At 57.0% G+C, this 21,791-nt stretch overlaps 1 pseudogene; it reads left to right on the forward strand.

The window, feature by feature from the left end:
• Positions 1-16,661: 16,661 nt before the first annotated feature.
• LOC118613509 lies at positions 16,662-16,780 on the forward strand (annotated as a pseudogene).
• The last annotated feature ends 5,011 nt before the right edge of the window (positions 16,781-21,791 follow it).

Below are 21,791 nucleotides of genomic sequence, written 5' to 3' on the forward strand. Positions count from 1 at the left end.
AATTCTGCACCAGGGCAGTGTGCTATGGGGGGAGAGCCCTGCGAGCCACGGCCTGCCCCCCAGAGGGGCTGCCTTTCACGGCACATTTGTCCTTGGGTCGCTCCGGGACATGGGGTGGTGGCGGATGTCACCGGTGTGCGTAAGGCCAGGCACCCGTCACAATGCACGAGGGCAGTAGAGCTCCCTGGGGCGCATCCTCGGTCCCCTCCCTTGGCCTTCGTTCCTCGTGTCTGGCCCCTCGGCTCGGCCATCTGTCCTTCAGGCTGTCGGTTCCACTATTTGAATGGACAAGACTCCCGTCCCCTTGGCTCGGCGAGGTTCTCTGCGTCTGGGAGTTGTTGGGGTCCCCGGAGTGCTGGGGTCACCTTGTTGCGTGGGGCGTGGCCTCGGTGTGGAGTCAGTCTCCAGGGCCCCTCCCGGCACAGGGCCCCACGACCCCTCCGGTGACTTCCCTTCGCACGACTCAGGTCCTTACTGTCCTACAGAAAGGTTGGAGTAAATATTTGCTCCATTCCCACCCAGCTCTAACTCGCTAAATCTGTGACTCAGATTTTCACATTTCTGGACAAAACCCGGTCCTCCGGCGCGTCCACGTGCGCCGTGGTCCTACAGCCCTCAGAAGCGACCCTGACACGTGCACTCGTCAGTCCCGCGCTGCTCCTCACTGACGCCACAGCGCCCACGTCACAGCCTCCCCCAGGACATGAGAAACTTTGCCACAGGCCACCGCGGAACGGATGGCAGAGATGGACCTGGTCCCCTGTCACCAAGCCCCAGGCCCCGGTCAGCAGCCCCACAGCTCCCCACCGGGTGTCTCCACAGCCGGAAATGACACCGGCCACAGGTGGGACCTCACCCTGCTGAGGTCAGCGGACACTCAGGTGCGGCGGCTGGCCCGGGGGACAGGAACAGCCGGGAGGCCTGTTTGTCCTCCACTGCGGCCAGCACGTGGTCACTCGGATCCCGCTGACATCCGAACCTCTGACAACCCCCAAATTCAGCTCAGTTTTCTGTTCTTTTCCTCCTTCTTAGTTTCAGGGGTCTAATGGATGCAGGACCCTATTCTGAGGATACTTATGGACTGTCCCTTTGGGTCAAATGTGCAGAGTTTAAAATTCATGGAGGAACCTGAGACCATCTCCCACACTCCCATCCTCGCCCCCCCCCCCAAAGGCAAAGGAATAGTAATAGTATAAATCATCATTTGGGTTCAAATTGTATGTCTCCTCTAGCCCTTCATTCCATGTCATAATGGGCCAAAATCAGGGAGAGGGAACATTCCCTCCATGGCCCCCATAAGCCAGGTGTGTTCTGAAGGTGACAGGAGACGTGGAGGTGGGGGAGGGGGTAGCTGTGTCTTGTCAGAGTTAGAAATTGTCCAGGATGTCAACATACACCATCCACCCTTCATCCACTGGCCCCTTGGTCTCTGCAGCAGCTCAAACTCGCAAAGAAACAGCCTTCTCAAAACATTTACATTCCTGCCAAACAAAGATTCATGTGACTTTGAATCCCAAAGTACACAGGTTTTCACGGGAAGATTAAAAGAAGATCCTGGTCATTTCATGGGAAATTAGCCAGTCTTTCCAAATGGCACTTCAAGAATGAAGAAGTCTTGCTTCGCCTACATGAGTTTTCTTTCTGGATCCTACACGTATCAGCTTTGTGACTTCACTGCCAACTTTTGATTGGAGCTTAATTAAGAGGAAATGGAGAGCAATGTCACCCTCAGTCCCCAGTTTCTGCAGAGAGTGCAAAAGAGGCCACCAAGGGCTTGAAACAGACCTGCAAAACTTGATGACAGGACCGAGACTCGTGGAAGGATGGTGTGAAGCCACCCGACTCGTGATCGCTGCAGAAACCGAGGAGGAGGCTCGCTCACGAGTGCAGCTCCAGAAATACTCTGTCGTAGCAGAGTGCTAAACACACACGCACACACCCACGGACATGCATGCATGCACACACATGCACACACCCACAGACATGCACACATGCGTGCACACACACTCGCACAAACGCACAGACATGCACGCACCTGCAGACATGCACACATGCACACACACCCACACCAAGACCCTGACCCAACAGGACAACTTATTTTGTCCTTCATTCATGTGCCAAAGGACAATCTTCAATGTTTCTGTCCATTACATGCTCCTGCCAGGGCCTGAATTCATAAAAAGCATATCTATCCATTCACGGTTTTATACATTTTGTTAAATTTGAGTCAGAACAAAGCGTGTACCTTCAATACACGAGTATACATTAATGAACATAATATTTTTGTGCTGTTAGCCCTGACCTAGAGATAGTATTAAAATCTTTTTTTTTAACCAGAGGTAGATCTGGGAAATCCAATTTGGGTTTTGATTGTTGTCTGAAACATGTCGTAACGACAACCTGCAGCAGGATGGGTCTCCCCGGCCCAGGGCTGAGGGACGCAGAGACGAGGCTAGTGGCAGCAGACGTTGGGACGAGATGCTCAGGACCAGACACACCACCTGGCGGTGCACAGACTCCTCCCCCGGCGGCTGGAGCCGATGTTGAGTAAAGGTCCATGATAACACGCGAGTTCAGGACTGTGGGATTTTGTTTGCCCCTGAGTTAGAAAGTGCCGCTGGTTCTTCTACCAGGAGCTGGCATTCTGCCCGCTAGAGTGAGTGACGAATATCTAAGCGGTCTCTGTGAAGAGGGGAGAGGTATCTCTAAACGGATCCAAGAGAGCCCAAGACACAGCCCCGGACACAGCCCGACGGAGCCGCTGCCCCAGAAGTTTCGAGATTGCCCACGGAGCATCTCGACAAACACCCTCGACGGTGGAAGAAGGAATAAATACTGGTTCTGCAATGGTGGTTACAATGTGCAGACGTGACCGAGAAGGCGGGGGGCACAGCGGTGCAGAACGTGGGTTCTTTCTGCGTCGTGGCCGGCTCCACTGGAATGAAATCATCCCAGGGGACCGCTTGTTCCTGAGTGGCAATGTCACTTCCTTTCACGTTCCACTGGTGAAAATTAGTCACAGCCCCGCTTGATAGAGGGACGAACCACACACACAGAAGAGGGGACCAGATGTTCACAAGCACCGGCGGAGGGGTGGGGTGCGCCGGCCAGGGCTGGCCGAGCCCGCCCTCCCGCTGAGCCCCACGGGCAGGCAGGGGCCTGAGGACGCGCTCGCGTGACGACCGGTGGGATCGGCGGGAGCGCCAGCCGGCCCGCAGTGTGCCCGGTGTCTCTGTCACGCGGGCTCGGATGCTCACGCTCATCCGAACACCAAAACCCCCACCGCCTTGGTGCCTGTCGAGTCCGCCCAGAATTCTACGCAGGAGCCCCTTCGGGGGTCCTGGTACCGCGGTGGTGGTGCCGACGCAACTGTTTTTCCTCCCGGTGGTGCCTCTGTGGCCCAAACCACGCACAGAGCCGCGCGGGCACTTCCCACAGTGCCTCACGAGCGCGGCTGCCGTCAAACGGGCCTCTCTGACCGCCCCCCGCCTGGCTGCTTTCGGTGCCGGTCTGTTATAACGTTTAGATTTCGGGCTTCGCCTTCCCCGTCTTCAATTTGCTCTCCCACATTGTGTGTGTAAGATTTAAGAAAGTAGCACATGGGAGGCCCCTGGGGACTGGAACGGGGTGGGGCCCGTGGAAGTGTCCGGTGCTGAGCCACACGGGCAGACACCTAATCAAGAACGCGTCGGCGCAGAGGGTGTGAGAACACTCGGTGACGTCCCAGTGACAGACACGTGGTCACCAAGCGTGAGCCCCGATGTAGACTGCGGCCTCGGGGAGACCGCGGTGAGTCGGTGCAAGTTCATGGGTTACGACGACCGTACCCCTCCGGTTGCGGGGGGCTATGACAACGCGGAGGCTGCACCAGGGGCACGTGGGACTCTCTGTGCGTCCCTCACACTGCGAACCCAAAACTTCTGCTTAAAAAAGTACTTTTTAAAAGCCTGAAAAAAATATTTAGAAGCAATAAATAATGAAAGGGACGAGAAGGCTGGCAGGGAGTTCCCGCATGGGGAAGAACGGTCGTCTGCCACCAGAAAAGGGGTCCCGGGGAGAGAGGGACGCTCACGGAAGGCTTTGGAAACATCTGTGGTACGCTATGGAAAGCCACCACCTCCCTCCAACCTCCGCCAAGAGTGTCAGCACAAGTCTCCCAACCCCACGGAAACCGGGAGCCCGGGGCGCGGGGACGCGGGAATGCCAGCCGGTGGGAGTACGAAACGGGGCGCAGCCGCGGGAACCAGGAGGACCCTTCCTCAGCCCCTGAGCGGAGTCGCCGTGGGGTCCGGCGGTGCCACCGGGTGTGCCCGAGGGCAGTGACAGCAGAGTCTGGACGAGATCCGTGTGTGTCCTGTTCACCGCGTGCTCTAACCCTAACCCTGGGGCGGACGCGACCCGGGCGTCCACCCAGGCTGAACGGATAAACAAGCTGTGGTCCGCCCACCCCGTGGACTATCACTCAGTCTTAGGAAGGAAGGACGTTCTGACACAGGCTACGACATGAGCGCATGTCATCGAGGACGTTACGCGGACTGAAATGAGCCAGTCGCAACGAGATAATCGCTGTGCGATTCCACTTGTCCGAGCCACAGCCAGGGCTCAGCCTCAGGCTGCGGAGATGGAGAGAGAGGGGCATGGAGGCCAAGGGCCACGGCTGTGGGGGGCCCCGTGAGGGGCTGAGCGTGCGTGCCGGCCGAGGCTGGGAGCAGGGGGCGGGCCAGGCGGCGGTGCCAGGCGGGGGTGCCAGGCCAGAGACGCTGATGACAGTGCCCCAGACCAGCGGCCATGAGGCTCTCAAGGACGAAACATCCTCCTCCTGCAGAAACGTTAGAACGACAGCCAAACTCGGTGGAGAGGGAAAACGGCGGCCCCCGGGCAGCGGGCCCTTCCGGTGGGGCCGTCCGAGCTCTGGCCGGGGGGAGACTCGGCTCTGTCTTGCCAGCATCACACGTCACTAAGAAACGCCAGTCACAGAGACGAGGCCAGACCAGGGGCCCTGCAGAAAGCACCCCAACCGTTCTCGCGTGGCTTTATTTTCTCACTAGAGAAATGGGAGATGTCTAAGTTTGGCTCCCCAAAGCAGAAAATGTGTGGGTTCCTCAAATAAAGCAGGGGATTTCAGCGCAGTCCCCAAGGGGGCCCTGGGGGCCCACTTCGCCCTCGGTGCCTCCCGCCCCCACCTTTTCTTCTCGCACCTCCCACATCGCATCTCCGGCCTGCAGCCCCGCCCCCACCCCCGCCGGCCTGCCCCCTCACTCCCCCGCCCCCCCACCCGAGAGAGGGTCTGCGCGCAGGGGGTTCCCACCGCTCTCCCCGCTCTCCCCGCAGGCCCAGGCTCTCGACTTCATGCGTCTGACATTCCGAGGCCTTGGTCCAGGCCCCACCCAGGGATGCGGGGAGGAGCCTGCGCGTCAGCAGCATCCCAGGTGAGCCGGGGGCACTCCCGGCCGTGCGCAGCCCAGCGCCCCCGCCCCGTCCTCCCCCCTGCGCCCGGTGCTCACGGCACGCGCTCCCCGCGCGCGCCCCCAGCCGCGCCCAGGCCTCCGCTGCTCGCACCCGCGCCGGAGGACCCCAGCGCAGCCGCCCTCTGCTCGTGACCCCGGAGCCGCCGGGGTCCGCGCGGCGTGCGCCAGGCCCTCCCCGCCGCTCGCCTGCCGTCTGCCGGCTTGCCATCCCGAAACCGCGCCGCACAGTAAAAAACAGAAAAAGGAAAGCCGTTAGCCCCGAGTGAAGGTTATTTTTAATGAAAGTGGTGCGTTCTGACTCACGATGTTGAAACCAGATTAGAAATGAGTCATCAGTGAATCGACCACAAAGAGTCTTTGCGAAGGTGATTTACAGGAGGCTCTGACGTCTGCTGCCCCTTCACACGCTGCATGGGGACTCTGCCGCGCTCAGAGCCGGTCTGGGGCGTCCGCGGCCGCGGCGGCTCAGAGGGTGCTGTGCTTTCACCTGCGGGATCCCCGGCAGCGCCCGGCCGGCCCGCCCACCGGACGCAGGCCGCCGTCTCTGCGCGAGGCCCGGGGTTGCACACAGCTGCTGGCTTCTGACACCAGAGAGAGACCCGGGCCACCCGCTGCCCCCCTGCTCCCAGACCCCTCCCCAGGGCCCGCATCGGTCACCTCTTTCGAAGAGGCAGCCCAGGATGAGGGCGGAAGAGTGAAACTTAAAGTCGGGCAGAACGGGGCTCGAGCCCCAGGTCTCACGGGGTGGCCGCGGAGAGCCGCGGGGTGGCTTCCCGTCCCCCACGCCTGGCGCGTGGGCACCGTCACCTGCCCCCCCTCCCTCGCAGGAAGGTCGCGAGGTTCTCATGGGACAGAGCAGGTGAGGGTGTCCTGCGACCATCTCAGGCCACACGAAGGTACGTGGTCGGTAGAAGCGAGAGGCCTGCTGTCCGCTGGGCCTCCTCCAGCTGCCCACCTCTGCCCGGGCAGGGCCAGCGGCCTCGACCAGGGGGAACCGGCCGAGCAGCAGGGGTCCGGCGGTCCTCATCTGCCGCCCAGGGAGGAACCGCCACCGGCGCCCTCTGCAAACAGGACTCGGAGGCCAGAGGGCTGGCCCCCCACGCCCCCCAGCGCGGCCACCCTGGCCAGCAGGAAGCCACGCTGCAGCCCTGGCTCCTCGGGACACCACCTGGTGCAGGCTCCGAAGGCAGAGGGCTCTGGGGCCGTCTGGGCGGCGGCACGGCCCCCCTGGGGCAGCTGCCTGCAGCGGAGAGAGCCCCGGACGACACCGGGGGCTAGAGGTCAGTCCAGTGGGACAGTGAATGTTGACCAGGGGCGGCTGCGTCCGGAGAGCCGGGTCCACCGTGAGCAAAGCTGTGGCTCGCCTACGGCAATGACTCCGGAAATGTTCACTGTGCCACACGTGACCCAAAACATCCCCCACGAGGGTGAGGAATTCATTAAATCTGCAGAGGGAAGAAAGAGGTCAGGGGCGCACTCGGCCAAATCCCCGTCGTGTCCACCACGGATGTGTGACCAGGGTCAGCATTAAGAGAAAGGAGAAGGAAAAAAAAAAACGCGGCTTTTAGAGCCGGACACACGCCGCCGGCATGCCAGCCCCCTCCCTGCCCCCCCCACCCCCCGCTGGCCCTGGGTCTTGCCGGGGCCATGTGAGGTCCTGGCCTCCACCCTGCAGCGGCCTCCGTCCCAGGGCTGCCGTGAGGATTAAGCGGTGCCACGCGGACCAGCGCCCGCAACACGGCTCCCACTCAGTAAACACTGGTGTCTCTCCGCGGGGCGTTCCAGACTACGGTCACGGAGTCTCCCTGTGTTGGTAAACCCCCGGGCCATGACCTCGCTACTCCTCGCCCCATCAAGAGTTGAACCATCCCCCTTGTCCCTTGACTCCAGGCCAGCCTGCGACTTGCTTTGACCAACAGGACTTAGCAGAAGTCACGGCGTGCGACTGCCAAGGCTGCTCCTCGCAGCGTCTACTTCTGCCCTTCGGAGCGCTGTCCTGAGATCCCCGTGCGAGGCAGCCGGTCTGCCCGCTAGAACGGGGGAGAACCGAGGTTCCCCCGACTTGGCTGCCAGCACCAGCTGCCAGACATGTGAGACAGGCCACCCTGAGATGACCTTTCAGTTCAGCTGAGCCTCCGGCTAACTGAAGCCACGTGAGTGCGCCCAGGCGAACGCACCAGAGGAGGTGCCTAGTCAACCCGTAAAGTCATGGAAAAGTAACAAATGCGTGTTGTGCCGTAGGCTGATTGACTAGGCAGCAAATTCTTACCGGAACACCTTTCCTAACCCCGCCTCCAAAATGTCTTCTCCCTTGGGGACTCTTGGATTTCCCCTAGCCACACTTGGCAAATTGTTCGATGAAAAACTAACTGAGAATTTATGGGGACCAGGAGCTGTGATCAGCCTGTCACGAAGGCATTTTCATGCCCACGTATTATAATGGTTCGTCAATCAAACAATTAGGCAGCTCCCGCCAGCCTAGGTTGATAATTAGCAAGTGTGTCTGTTCTACGTTCAAGATAGATCACGAAGTCAACCACTTCCTCCCACTTCCAGCGTGATCTCGTCACTGCAGTGGCCTCCTAATTATCGTCTCCCTTCAAACTGTCACTCTGCACTCGGCCGTGCTCCACGGCGAAACCAGAGGGACTTGCGGGACATGTGCACGCCCTCGACGCAAATTTAGTTTTGACCAGAAACAGCTGCCTCCGTGGGATTCGCACGCCTGTCGCCATGTTGGACGTTAATAAGTAAATCAATAAAATGCATGGTGATCAGTGCTAAGAAAAAATAAAGCAGGCAAGGTGGAGGGGAGCAGGCAATGTTGGCAGGGGTGCGATTTCAGACGAGGCGGCCAGGGAAGGGGACAACGAGGCAGTGACATCTGCATGAAGACCCGTGGGGACGGCAAGCGTAAACCACCCTCGTTGTGCTGCTGGCGTAACGAGGCCGGTGTGGCGACGGCGTGACCGGCACGGACGAGCTCAGAGAGGCGCCCGGCAGGAGAGGCGGCGGGAGCCGGCGGCCCCGCGCCCGGGGAGCCGATGCCAGCGCGCGCGGGCTTCCGCTCTGCGACCTGGAGGGCCACGAAGGCATTTTCAGTGGCGACAGGATCTGGGGTACATCTTAATCGTTCTACTCTGGATAACAGATTGAATATAGGCTGAAGAAGATCCTGGGATGGCGTCTAGGGCATAAGCTTTAAATCTTTCTGAATTCCACCATGAAAAATAGGTAACAAAACCAAAAATGCACGGGCGGTATGGACCACAAAACTAACTGGCAAAGTATCTCCTGATCCCCAAACTACGACTGGGTGGGGACAAACCACCGACAGATACGAGACCTGAACAGTATTAACAGCTGTCCAAGAGGAAGTAACGGAGAGAATCGGGGGCCTGACAGACCGGAAAACCCCCACATACTCAACGGGTTCTCCGTGGAAAGCCGAGAGAGCCCCTTTGAGAGTATCAGCTGAAACTTTTGCCCACTCAAGTTGTGGGCGAGTTCCAGGGTTCGCAGTAAAAAGGGCTAGAGATGTCAGAGACAAAAGAAAGGGCATCTCAAAAGGGTGTGGGGGACAGAGCCTAGAGACCCCAGAAAGTGAACCACCGTATTCTCGAGCTCCAGCCGCAAACCACAGAAGAGGGAGCTTCAGAGCGTGAAGCCAGGGAAGCCAAGTGGAGCCGCATCGTCTAGAGATTCAGAAAAACTAATCCCACATAAAAATTTTCAATACAAAAAAACCCCCAACATACGAAGTTATAGAATCACATCCCTGCAGACCATAAAACGTACCAGAAAGATATGTCCACAGAACAAATGAAATCTATGACTTATTTCAAAAAAAAAAAAAAAAAAAAGACAAAAAGAAGGACATAAATCAGAGCTACAAAAGTTCACAAGTAAAGTGATCGAATTCTGGAAAGTCTTAGAAATTTTTTAATTTGTATCGGCAATTAGGTAAAATTTAAAAAGCGAGACAAGAGTATCGACACTGTAACACAGTAAGAAATAGATATTTGGTCTTCATCTCTAGTCCCAGCGCAGAACTCTTAAAACCTTTGTATTTCCTGAGTGATAGGGGTGAGAAGAGCCTCTTCGGTTATTCACGAAAAGCCTCTTCGAACCACGCCTGAGTTTTTTCTACTGAGGTGACACCTGGGGAACCACAGAGAGCCTCAGGATGGAGGCTGGTCCCAGTGGAGCCAAGCATGCGGTCAAAGGTCTGGAACCTTCAGCCTCACGCCCCAACCTCCAGAGAGGGAGGAGGGCTGGGGATTGAATGAACCACCAGCAGCCGATGATTTAATCAACCTGCCTATGTAACAGAACCCTCCCCAGAAACGTAAACGAAAGGGTTCAGGGAACTTCCGGGCTGGTAAAACATCCACGTTCCAGAAGGGGGGTACACCCCCAAACACCCGCGGTCAGGACCCTTCCCGATCTTGCCCCGTGCAGCTTTTCATGTGACTGTTGGGTGTTTCCTGGTCCCACGGGCCGTTGTAGCCAACTATGAAACCTGAGGCCGGAATCCGGCACAAGAGCAGGTGGCCTGGGGGTCCGCGGTTTGTGACCGACATGGGAGGTGGGAAGCAGCCTCGCGGGACTGAGCCCTTCAGCGGGGGGTCTGCGCTCTCGCCAGGTGGCTGGTGTCAGAACTGGGTCAAAGTGCAGGACACCCAGCTGGCGTCCCCAGAGAACAAGAGAATCGTCGTGTGGACACCACACCCCTTTGGAGTCAGAGCGCTGTGAGTAGAAGCAGAGCAGTCATAGGAAGAGTGAATAAGTCCGTAGGTAACGCCTTAAGAGGAATAAACGTGTAAAGGGACAAATCAAATACAGAGAAATGAAGAGAGAATGAAAAGGGGTGTGAGAAAAAGCAAAACATAAAAAACGGGCAAAGAAGAGCCAACATCGATACAACAGGGTCCCTAAAACAAAACCCAAGCAGAGAACAAACACTAAAAACTACAATCCAAGAAATCAATCCAAAAATTTAAACTACATAAAGTTAAAATCAACCCAGAGCCAGTAATAGCAAACCATATTCTTTTAAAATTTCTAGACTTTAAAGAAAACTGCAAAATCTCTTGGACATTCAAGCAGAAAGACCGAGCGACTTGTGGGAGAAGAGAGGGCAGGGGGAAAATCAAAGACCAGGTGACTTACAATGGGGGAAAATATCAGGTCGTCAGACGTTTCGACGGCCACACGCGTGCCAAGAGAGCAGCTGGAAAGAACCAGGTTGCCGACAGGAAGCGGGACCAGCAGGACTTTCGACGAGTCGGGGGGGGATGCGTGGGAAAGCCGGGCGCCAGAGGACAGAGTTGCCGTGCGATGTTGAGGAGACCGCGGGAGGGGGCGGTTCGGGGCAGGGAGTAGGCGAACGGCTTATGCATGTTACACTTTGAATGTCTGTCAATAGCCCACGTGGGGAGCTGAGTGGGGGCCGTGGGTGGAATCTGCAAGCCAGCGCCGAGGGCCGGGTCGGAAGTGTGTGTTTTGAAGTCATTAGTCTACAGACGCCACCTGCGGCCGTGGGACAGCGTGAAGTCAGTGTGGGGCGAGTGTACAGTGCACGCCCCTGTGCCAGAGCTCACACGGGCTCACGATAAAACCCAAACCTGTATCACGGTCCACGGAGCCCCGCAGGTGCTCCCTCCCGCTGCCCCTCCCCGCCTCCCTCCCTTAGCTCTGGGCGCGGGGCCACCTCACTGCCCCTGGAATGACCTCGTCCCGTCTCAGGGTCTCAGGGTCTCAGGCGCCCGCGTGCTCGCGTGCTCCCATCAGCCAACGCTGCTTAAACGCAGCTGCTCCGAGAAGGCTCCCGACACTCCGCCCACAACACCCCACCGCACCTGCACCTGGCTCACTCCCTGGCCCCTTGACCTGCTGCATTCTCCCACCATGTGCAGGTTGCCGGTTCCAGTTCCCGTCGCCGCATTATCAGGTCACCCCCAAAACTTAGCGTCTCACCTCACCGTCTCATGATGTGGGCCAGGAACGCGGCCAGGGCGCAGAGAGGAGGCTCGTCTGTGGCCTCGGCAGGGCAGACCCGCGGGCTGGCTCGGGGACCCTCTGAATGCTGGTTCGCTCGTGTATCTGGCGTCTGGGCTCAGCACACTCAAGGACTAAGAGCGTGGCCCCGACGTCTCTATGTGGCCTCTCCACGTGGCTTGGCTTCCGCACAGCATGGCAGCCGCAGCGTAGTCAGACTTCTCGGTCACAGAAATGCAAGAGCTTCGTCCCGGCGAACGAGAGAGCTGCACCGCCGCCTGCGACCCGGCTCCCGGAGCTGTGCGGTATCACACGCCCACCCCCACCACGCGTTACCGACTGGCGGACGCTGTCTCAAGTCTGTCAAGAGGAGGGACGTAGATCCTACCACTTCACGGGACAAGAATCAAAGAACACCGGGCCTCAGACTGCCGCGTCGTGAGACGCTCTCGGGGCTGTTCTTCCCCAGCCTGCGCCCCGCCGCCTGGAGGCAGAGCTGTCCCCTCGAGGTCCCTCTGTCGGCCCGCGGACGCCCTGCTGTGTCTCCCCGACTTCTCGGCTGCTCCGCTGTGTACCAAGCGGTGTTCACTTCACATCGGACCCTGACCCCACCAGATGGAGAGCACGGCATCTCCCGCCTGACAGCAGGGCGTCGAAGTCTGTCGACAGCCCCTCCTCCGTGGCGGACGGTCCGTCTCCCGTTTACAGCCTGGTCCCTACTAGGCCTCTGTCGCCTCTTGTCAGGGGCGAAACAGTTTTCTGAACGTTGAAAAAAAAACAACACCACAACAGAGGTTTCTTCACGGCGCCGTTTGATTGAAAATAATTGGACCAAAAAAAAAAAAAAAAGAATTCCAGACTGAACTGAGTAGTCATTTTCCTAAAGGGAAAAAAATTCTTCTCCTTCCGCCATCAAAGCCCCTTAAAATGCCACCAAGATTGGTGAATAATGCTAACTCGAGACAGGAAACCGAATGCAGCTGCCCCGGTTACTCACACCCACGCCACAGACGGCCCTTCACTCCCGAGAGGAGTCACGTGTGCTCAAGCACCTAGCGTCGGATTTCAGGTGCCTCGCATGGCACTGATGGACAAGAATTTCTCCTGAAATAAACCTAAGTTTGGGCAAGTAATTCTGTGAAATAATGGGTCAGAAAGAGACGAGACCGCACCCTCGAGGGAGATCAAATGCAGCAAAACAAGGAAAGAGAAGGTCAGGACCCAAACCCCGACCCGCTCACAGGCCGGGGCGGGGCCTGCAGCATCTGGAAGCGGCTCCCAGGCAGAAACCGCAGTGCGGTGAGTCAGTCCCTGGACGTCCAGGGCCAGCGTCTGCGGCAGACAGAGCGTATTTATCTGAGGAACGGCCGTGGGGACGGCCTGGGCAGAGCTGGGGTGTGTGGAGCACGTGGCGGGGAAAAGCCACCGTGAATCCCGAGTCTAGACGCCGAACCCAGAACGCCCAGGGAGGAGCAAAGTCTCTGAAAGAAAGGGCGTGTTGGGGGGAAGCCATCGGGCCCGGCCGGGATGTGACAGCTCGTGCCACCAGAGCCACATGCTGCAGGCATGGCCTCACACATCGCAGGGAGGAGATAGAGGTGATTTTAAGGCAAACGTTCCTAGAAGCACAAGTTTTCTTTTCTATCCCGTAAGTCAAATTCCTTTGTAAACATACCATTAAAAGAATGTCTATGCCTCTGAAGAGCAAAGATTTCCAAGAATCAGAAGGAGGCCACACAACGACCACCTCGGAGGACTGGGGACCACTATCCCGTAGGGAGAAAGCCGAGACTAAGACACGAAGCCCTTGCCCAGGCAGCAAGGGCACCGGCATGGGGCCGGCAGTGACCCACATCTCACACTCTTAGATGACATTTTCCCCTCTCACCACCCACTCGCCCCTCAAAGGCGGGTCCCAACCCTTCTCTTGTGACCGGCCCTTCAAATGCCGGATGAATGCTTCCAGCCGTGAGGACTAAGGGCTGGGCTCTCAGTCCCTCTGAAGTGCGTTCACACTGAAGGAGTAACAGCAACTCGTATTTGTATCGCAGTTTTATGCTTGAGAGGCATTTCTACTTACGTTCTCTCAGTCGGTTCTCACGAAAACCACGCGAGGCCGCGGAGGCCGCACTGAGCATGTATGTGCTCAGCCACAGCCTCTGTCTCTCCTGGGAGAGGAGAGGCATTCAGCGGGACCGAAAACGCTCCCTCCCTCCCTGGCCGAGCTATGGACCAGGCCCTGCTCATCCTTCAAGAAGATAAACCAGCTATGCGGCTCCCTGAGGGCACGGTGTCCCATGGGTGGTCAGGAGAGACCACACAGCAGGGCCGTTGTGGGGGAACCAAAGGTGGAGGGAGCCAGGATGGGGAGAAGGAGAAGGGAGAAGGGGTTCGGTCTCTGGGTCTGGGGGCCGATAGATGGATGGGGACCCCGGATATTCTGAAGGCAGTGCCAGGGGACGAGGAGCAGCATGAAGGGATTTGAGACGTGTCCTAGTGGTGGAGTGGGACCAGAGAGCCACCGAGTTCTGCGAAGGGAAGGCGGCTCGCCCCGGCAGGGGCCCGGCAGGCTGAGACGAGAGCTCTCTGCCTTCTGCTGCGTAGGGTCGAGGTCCCCCAGTGCTGCCAGTCTCTTCACCTCGAGGCCAGTGCTCAGCGACCCACAACACTCCAGACACCTGTGACCTTGCTGGGTCCCTGGACCCCCAAGAGGAAGGGGAGGAAGAGCTCCCACTTCTATCCTCTGGGTCCAGATGGAGAGATGGAGAGATCACCCCAAGTCAGGAACAGATGGGGATGAATGCCAGCTTTCCATCACCATCATCACCACATCACCATCATCATCATCACCATCATCACCATCATCACAATCATCACCATCATCATCACCATCATCACCATCATCACCATCATCACCATCATCACCATCATCACCATCATCACCACCACCATCATCACCATCATCACCATCATCACCATCATCATCACCATCATCACCATCATCACCATCATCACCATCATCATCACCATCATCACCATCATCACCATCATCATCACCATCATCACAATCATCACTATCATCATCACCATCATCACCACATCACCATCATCATCATCACCACCATCATCACCATCATCACAATCATCACCATCATCACCACCATCATCACCATCACCACCATCATCATCACCATCATCACCACCATCATCACCATCATCACCACCATCATCACCACATCACCATCACCATCATCATCATCACCACCATCATCACCATCATCACCATCATCATCATCACCACCATCATCACCATCATCACCATCATCATCACCATCATCACCACCATCATCATCACCATCATCACCATCATCACGCAGAGTCACGCAGATCGCAGCGGCCAGCAGTGCCCCGGCCAGGCTGCCCCCAGGGCCCGCGGTGCTCACCATGCTAAACCGTGCCCTCTGGGTCACGGTCAGGGGCACAGGGAAGGCCATGCCGTGTCAGACACCGAGTCCCGTGGACACCACCAAGGAGCCAACGAGGAGAGGAGCCCAAAGCTCAAGAGCACGTTCCGTTTCCATGGTCGGACCCTGCGGATGCCCCAGATAGTGCACAAGCCCCGTCATTAACTAGAAGTAAGTGCCTTCTGAGCAGACGGGCCATGACTGCAGAGGTCCAGCTCGGCGTTGACCTTCCCGAGGGACCCTCTGCGTGCCCGCCTCCCTCTGCCCGCTCTGCAGAAAAGCTGGCTCCAGTTCCCACGGAGCAGCTCCTTGGAACCGGCCAGAAACAGGGCGCTGGTGTCGGGCACAGCTGCTTCTCATCAGCCCCGGGGCTTCCACTCAGGTGTTTGTTACGAATTTTCTACTTAACTTCATCCTCACCGGTAACCAATGACCTGATTAGATCTAAAGAGATTTTAAATTAAATAATACATCTTACATTCATATAGTGCTTAACCATTTTCAGTGTATTTTCTCACATCTTTCTCAGGTTAAGTGTGGGTTAAATTTTTACAAAGAGAAATATTGACTGCTTGATTAAAGTCTTAAAAATGCCGTTTATTTCATTATCGCCTTCAAACACTGTTTCCAATAAGACAAATTAAATAAACATATAGAAACAAGCAGTCCCTTAGGAAAACTGCATACGCCCGTGAGGCTGTCTTTTGCGAGGCCAGCCGTGGCGGACTGCTCAGCTGGCCATCCGGATTGCCGAACGCAGCTCAAAATATTAAAGAAAATTTTTTTTTAAGTAATAGTAATTTCTAAGAGAATCAAACAAGTAAGAAATACTTAGAGGGCAACACGAAGTAACGTCAGGAACCTAAGGAGTTTTAAGTAAAATGAATCGCCTGGAGAGGACCAGCGCCAGCTTCCGCCGGGAGGTCCCTGGCCACACTCAGGAACTTGAGCCCTTGTTCTCCAGGTCTCGAGAAGCGCAGAAAACAGGAGACAAGGTAGAAAGGATGATAGGAAACATCCCCGGCTCCCCGCAAAGCTAGCACGTCCTTCGGGTAACGGCTAACTAGACCGGGAGCCACAAGGACGTTTACTTATCTTGAACCTTGGCATCGTTTGAAATGGAAAAAAATTTACTCCGAAAATCTGCGACCACGAGCTAGCCCCCGCCCGGGTTTGCAGTCCACCCTGGAGGCCCACAATGACCCACGCTGAGAGTTTGGTGATCCCAAAACCCTCCACCGAGAGCCCTGTTTACAAAGACCCGTTTCTGGTCCCAGGCAAGATGGAGCAAGCACACGGCACACCGTCTCTCCCGGCGAATGCAGAACGCACAGAGAAACCGAGGACTCTGTAAAGCAGCGCGGAGCAGGCAGACTGGGCGAGAAGACCAGACTCGATTTCTGCGGAACCGGGAGGAGCAGGCGTTTCTCCCACTCCGCCCCCCGCCCCCACCGCGTGGTCCCAGACCTGAGCACAAGGGGTCTGCAGCAGGGCTGGGTGGGGAGGTAAAGCCCCAGATTTCTGGCTGGAGGGCCACAAAGACGAGCCCCCGGGCACGAGAAAGTAGTGACGAGGTCACGGCAAGGTAGGAGCTTGGCCAAGTGACCCCGTAAAGGTATACATGAACTCGCTGATTTAGCAAAAGACATAAATTTACAGATTCGATAAGCTCAGAAAACCTCAAGCAGAATAAACTCAGTGAAACCAATGTCCAAGATTTCACATCATAGTCTACGGCCCTGCCGCCCTGAACATGCCCGATCCCTTCTGATCTCGGACGCTAAGCAGCGTAGGGCCTGGTTAGTACTTGGGTGGGAGACCACCTAGGAAGACCAGGTGCTGTAGGTGTAAAAAGTTTTTTTTAAATTTACATTACAATCAAACTGCTAAAAAGGCAAAGATAAAAACCTCCAAAACGGCCAGAGAAAAGTGGCACATCCTACAGAAGAACAACAATTAAAACGCCTGGATTTACCCGAAAGCACGGAGGCCAGAAGGCAGCGGCGCGGCGCCTTCGATGCTGAAAGGAAGGGCCGTAAAGCTAGAATTCTGCACCCAGCGAAAACATCCTTCAGTGGGCCGGTGAAGTGAAAGACACTCTCAACCGAGGGAAAGGTACGGTGTGCGCGCATCAGACCTGCCCTAAGTGAAGCCGTCCGGACAAAAAGCAGTGTTCTAGTTACCATAGGGAAAAACTTGGGAAAAGTGTATTTATGAGACGTATAGGAAACAAGCATTTAAATACTGACCAAGAAAATCCCAAATGATTAAAACCAGTTGCTTCCAAATGCCATTCCTCCCTCGGCAAACGAAAAGAAATTAAGCCACTCCTTGTTTGCACGCCCGACACAAACAGGAATTATTTTTCAAGTAGGACAGGGAGAAAAAGGTACTTCGAGGCAATCCGAACTGAAAGCATGTGCCACTAAACAGACCTCCACTCACTGAGAAAGAAGCTACACGATCTCAGAAAGGGAGCATCGGGCGCAGGAAGGCGCGGAGAGCAGACGACGTGGTAAACGTGTGGGTAAATCTAAATAAAACCAATGCTGCAGAACGATGATAGTTATGCACGATCAGTGCGATAAAATAAATCAGGAAGAGGATACTCAACAGCAACAGCGTGTACCTCGGTGATGGGAGCTCAGGTGCCCAAGGTCTTCGCATTATTCAGGAGGGTAAGACGGTAATTAACTTCGCAAATTAAAAGTTCAAGGTTAACTACGAAAATAATATAGATAAGAAATATAACATCCAAAATCTGCAAAGAAAAATAAATGGATAAGAAAAAATACTCATTCAATCCCCAAAATGTCAAGAAACATGGAAAATTAAAAAAAAAATGCAGAACCAGTAAGAATCACAAAAGATGGTCAAAATGAATCCCAAAATAATAAGTAATTACAATAAATGCGAATGAACTAAATGCTCTGGTTGAAAGACAAAGATTGCCAGATTGAGGATTAGAAATTAATCCAGCCATGTGATGTTTATTAGAGCTCCAACTAAAATTTAAGTATAAAGTTGAAAATAGAAAGATAGAAAGCGATATTCCAGACATGTCTAAAAAAATTGGAGTTCAGTTGCACAACGGTGTGAACTGTAGGCTTTAAAATGACTAAGATGGAAAATGTCATGTAAAGATGGTAAATTATGTATTACTATGTTAATAACTAATATAAATTAAAATAGATTTTAAGGCAAAAATAATTGCTAGAGATGGAAAGTGCATAATGATAATAGGTATAAATTCTAAACTTATACCTACTTAATAACATAGACTCGAAATATGTAAAGGAAACATCGAATTAACTACAAGAAGAAAGAGACAAAACCACCATAACAGTAGGAAATTTTAGCACACCCTTTCAGAGATGAGCAAATGAGAAGTCAGAAAGCGGATACTGGGCCTCGGTGAAAAGGGCGAGGGCAGAAGTGCAGATCGGTAGTTACCAAACAGCCCCGGGGGCAAGGCCGGCATGGAGGGCGGTCGATGCCGCCGCAACGGCTGTGCGTAGCGCCAGGCGGGAGCCACAGCAATCGGGGGCATCACCCCGTAAATTACGCAAGTGTCCGGCCGTTGTTCTGCGTACCCGACTAACAACAAAGAAACAAAACCACGTATTTCAGCGTCAAGATCGACGAGCTTGATTTACATCTAACAACTACTTATTACGTGGTTCTTACGACATGAAAATTAACCACGTAGCCGTGGAGCCAGTGTCGACGGATTTTAAAAGACTGGTATTTTAGAAATAATGTATTTTTAACCACAGTGCAATAAAATCAGAAATCGTTACTACAAAGATAAATCGAACACTTAAAATGTTCAGGAATTAAGAAATACACTTCCAAAAACATGAAGGAATAAAATGCTTAGAAATACAAAATAATGACGGAAGTGCAAGTCTTTACAGAGGAAAATCATGAGCCTCTGTGAAAAGACATTAAAGAACAAACAAGATGAACGAGCAGGCGCCTCGTCCCAGGATCGGGAGACGGGGCGCTGCGAAGCTCCCCCTCCCCCCGAATCCGTGCACAGGACTGAGCGGGGTGACCCCGCTCGTGAGAGCCGAGGGGCTCGGCGGGGCTCGGCAGGGGACTCCAGAAAAACCAAGGAAGGGACCACGTGAGGCAGCTTTCATCGCTTTTTCAGGCACCGCTTTCAGGTGACTTCGAGGGGCTCAGCGTCGAAGGCGCCGGGCGTTTTCTGAGTGGCCGTTTGCTCCCCCTCGTCCGCGTGCTGTGCCGTGGGCCGAGCCTTCCTCCGTGCGTCTCCACCTGCCGTCTGCGAAGCGCAGGGGCGGAGCAGCCCCAGGGCTGGCCCGACGCGGCTCTGGCTGGCGGCGTGGGGACGGGCAGCGGCAGAAAAGGAGAGGAGTCGCCGGCCTGAGCGCCTTCGCCCGCTGCGGCCAGGCCGCCAGGCCCACGCACCGCCCGAAGCGTGGGGGCCGCTCCCCCTGAGCCCCTCTCCCCTGCTCCCGTGTCCCCTCCGAGCCTGTCCGCGCCCTCACCTGCCCCTCACGAGGACGACGGCCCACACCGAAGGCCCCTTTGACCTCGGTCACCTCGCGTAAGACCCGGTTTCCAAAAAGGTCCCTGAGGTTAGGGCCCCAACAGTTCCGTGCGTAACACCAGGTGTCAGACACCTGACAGGAATGACCTCAGGTAACCCCACAAGCAATGCCATGAGGCAAATACTACGTCCCCACGTGCAGATGATGAAACCGACGCCCAAGACGATCGGGTCACCTGGCCTTGGCCGCACCGGTAAACGGCAGGGACGTGAGCAGCACCGGGTCCTCCGGCCCCGAGCCCGTGCACCACACGGCCCGGCCTGCTGGGACCAGCCAGGCGGCTGCGACGTGTGAGGGGCGGAGACCGGAGGGGGGAAGGGGGCCTCTCACGGGCTGGCTGTGAGGTCACGCGCCCCGAGGGCCACACGCCCGCAGGCGGTCAGCCCCACTCCGGTCCACCTTGGGTCAGCCCTGGAGGGTCATCATTGGCAGGAATTGGAGAGATGGCCTCTTCCTGGGAAGAAGGGGCCTCGGAAGAAAAGGTGGGCCTCACGGGAGCTAGGAAGGCTGCTCAGAGCGGGGCGTGTCCGCCCCGACTGGGGGACAGTGTGCGAGGCAGCCTGAGGAGGGAGCAGGACGCCCCGGAAGGAGACCCAGACCCTGTGGGCGTGGCCGTCCCCGCCTCCCCATCCCACCCCCAGAATCCAATCCCGGTCCCGTCCGAGGTGGCCGAGTTCGGACCAGGGTTCCCGAGTGTTATGAGCTGAACCGTGCCCCACTAAAATTCATGTGTCGAACCCCCAGGACCTCAGAACGTGACTCCGTTCGGAGACAGAGCCTTGGAAGAGGTGATCAAGGTGAACCGAGGTGCGAGGGTGGACGCTGAGCCAGCATGCCTGGGCCTTGCGAGAAGAGGTTAGTCGCAGACGCACACGGAGGGTCGACATGTGGGGACACGGGGAGACGGGGACCCCAGCCTCCAGAACTGGGGGAAAACACGTGTTTAAGTCGCCCGGCCCGTGGTGAGCAGCCACGGCCACCCCCGCCGACCCCCGCCGTCCCCCGCGCCAGGCGGCTGGTTCCAGGAGGGGCATGCCAGAGACAATCGGACTGCGAGGCTCCCGCCCCCCGCTCCGCCGCCCCCCAGACTATCCGAGTGAGAGACCGGCCTGCTCAGAGCAGGCCCTCGCCGGAGGCGGCGGCGTCCGGCCTCTGGGAATCGAGAATGAGGTGAGTGAGAGCATGAGACTCAGATTCTCCGTCGAGTCATGGGTCGGGGTGAACGTCAGCGCAGAGAAACAAACGGAGGCGGCCGGAGGCCCCCGGCCGCTCAGCCTGCGATGCCGCGGTCGTCTGCGCAGCTTCTGCGCTGACCGTGGTCAGCCTCCTCTGTACACTCTGCGAACACACAGCCTCGGTGTTGGCCAGCATGTCCGAGTCTCAGGAATTCAGCCCCGTCTTCTAACCACAGAATAGGAACGTTCTAGATGGGCACGCCAGTTGCAGGTTGGAAACCCGAGGACCGGGGCAGGTGTGTGTCATTTGTCACTGGAGGTCCACGGTCACATGGCGGCCCCTGCACCGTGCAGCCGAGGGCAGCGGGGGCTTAGCCGAGGGAGGCAGAGGGGATCCACCCCACAGGGGGAAGGCGGCGTGACGGGGGGCAGAGACTGGAGTGGGGGGGCCGCAGGGCGGGGGTGAGGCCGCGGAGGCCAAGGGCGGGTTCTTCCGTGGACCCCCAGGGAGCTCAGCTCTCCTGAGTTCCTTTGCTTCTCGGCCATCGAGTGTGTGGCACCCACGGGGTGGGAGCGGGAGCAAGCGCCCGGATTGGGGTGCTCTCCACCCCAGAGTCTGTCAGGGCAAGGGATGCGCGAAGGGCAGAACCAGATGTGGGGCCCACGGGGACATCCAGGAGAGCGGCATCGAGGCGGCCGACCAGCAGGCCCGCCTGGGTGGGCAGAGACCCCGGCAGCAAGGAGCTAGAGGTGAAGTGACCGCCCAGCGGAGGGACCGCTCCCCGGGTCAGCGGGCAGGCCCCTGGGAAACCCGCCCGGGAGGACGCTCAGCCCGAGTCCTCAGGCGGGCACAGGGTGCAGAGCTGGCTCCCAGAGCCCGCTCAGCGGCCCCGCCTCCTCCCGGGGAGCAGGGCGGCCCAGGCCGGCTGCGCCCGAGCAGGATGGATGTCACGGCTTAGAGTCCTGACTGGTATCTCGGGTGGGGCCCGGGGCCGTCGCTGCCGCGGGCCGAACGGGTGGACCGCGCCTGCCCAGCATCCAGCTGCGTCAGGGCCGGGGCTGGGGACAGCGTCTCGTCTCGTGGAACCGAGAGAGGCGGAGTTTCCG

Source organism: Rousettus aegyptiacus, unplaced genomic scaffold, assembly GCF_014176215.1.
Source record: "Rousettus aegyptiacus isolate mRouAeg1 unplaced genomic scaffold, mRouAeg1.p scaffold_m13_p_18, whole genome shotgun sequence".
NCBI lineage: Eukaryota > Metazoa > Chordata > Mammalia > Chiroptera > Pteropodidae > Rousettus > Rousettus aegyptiacus.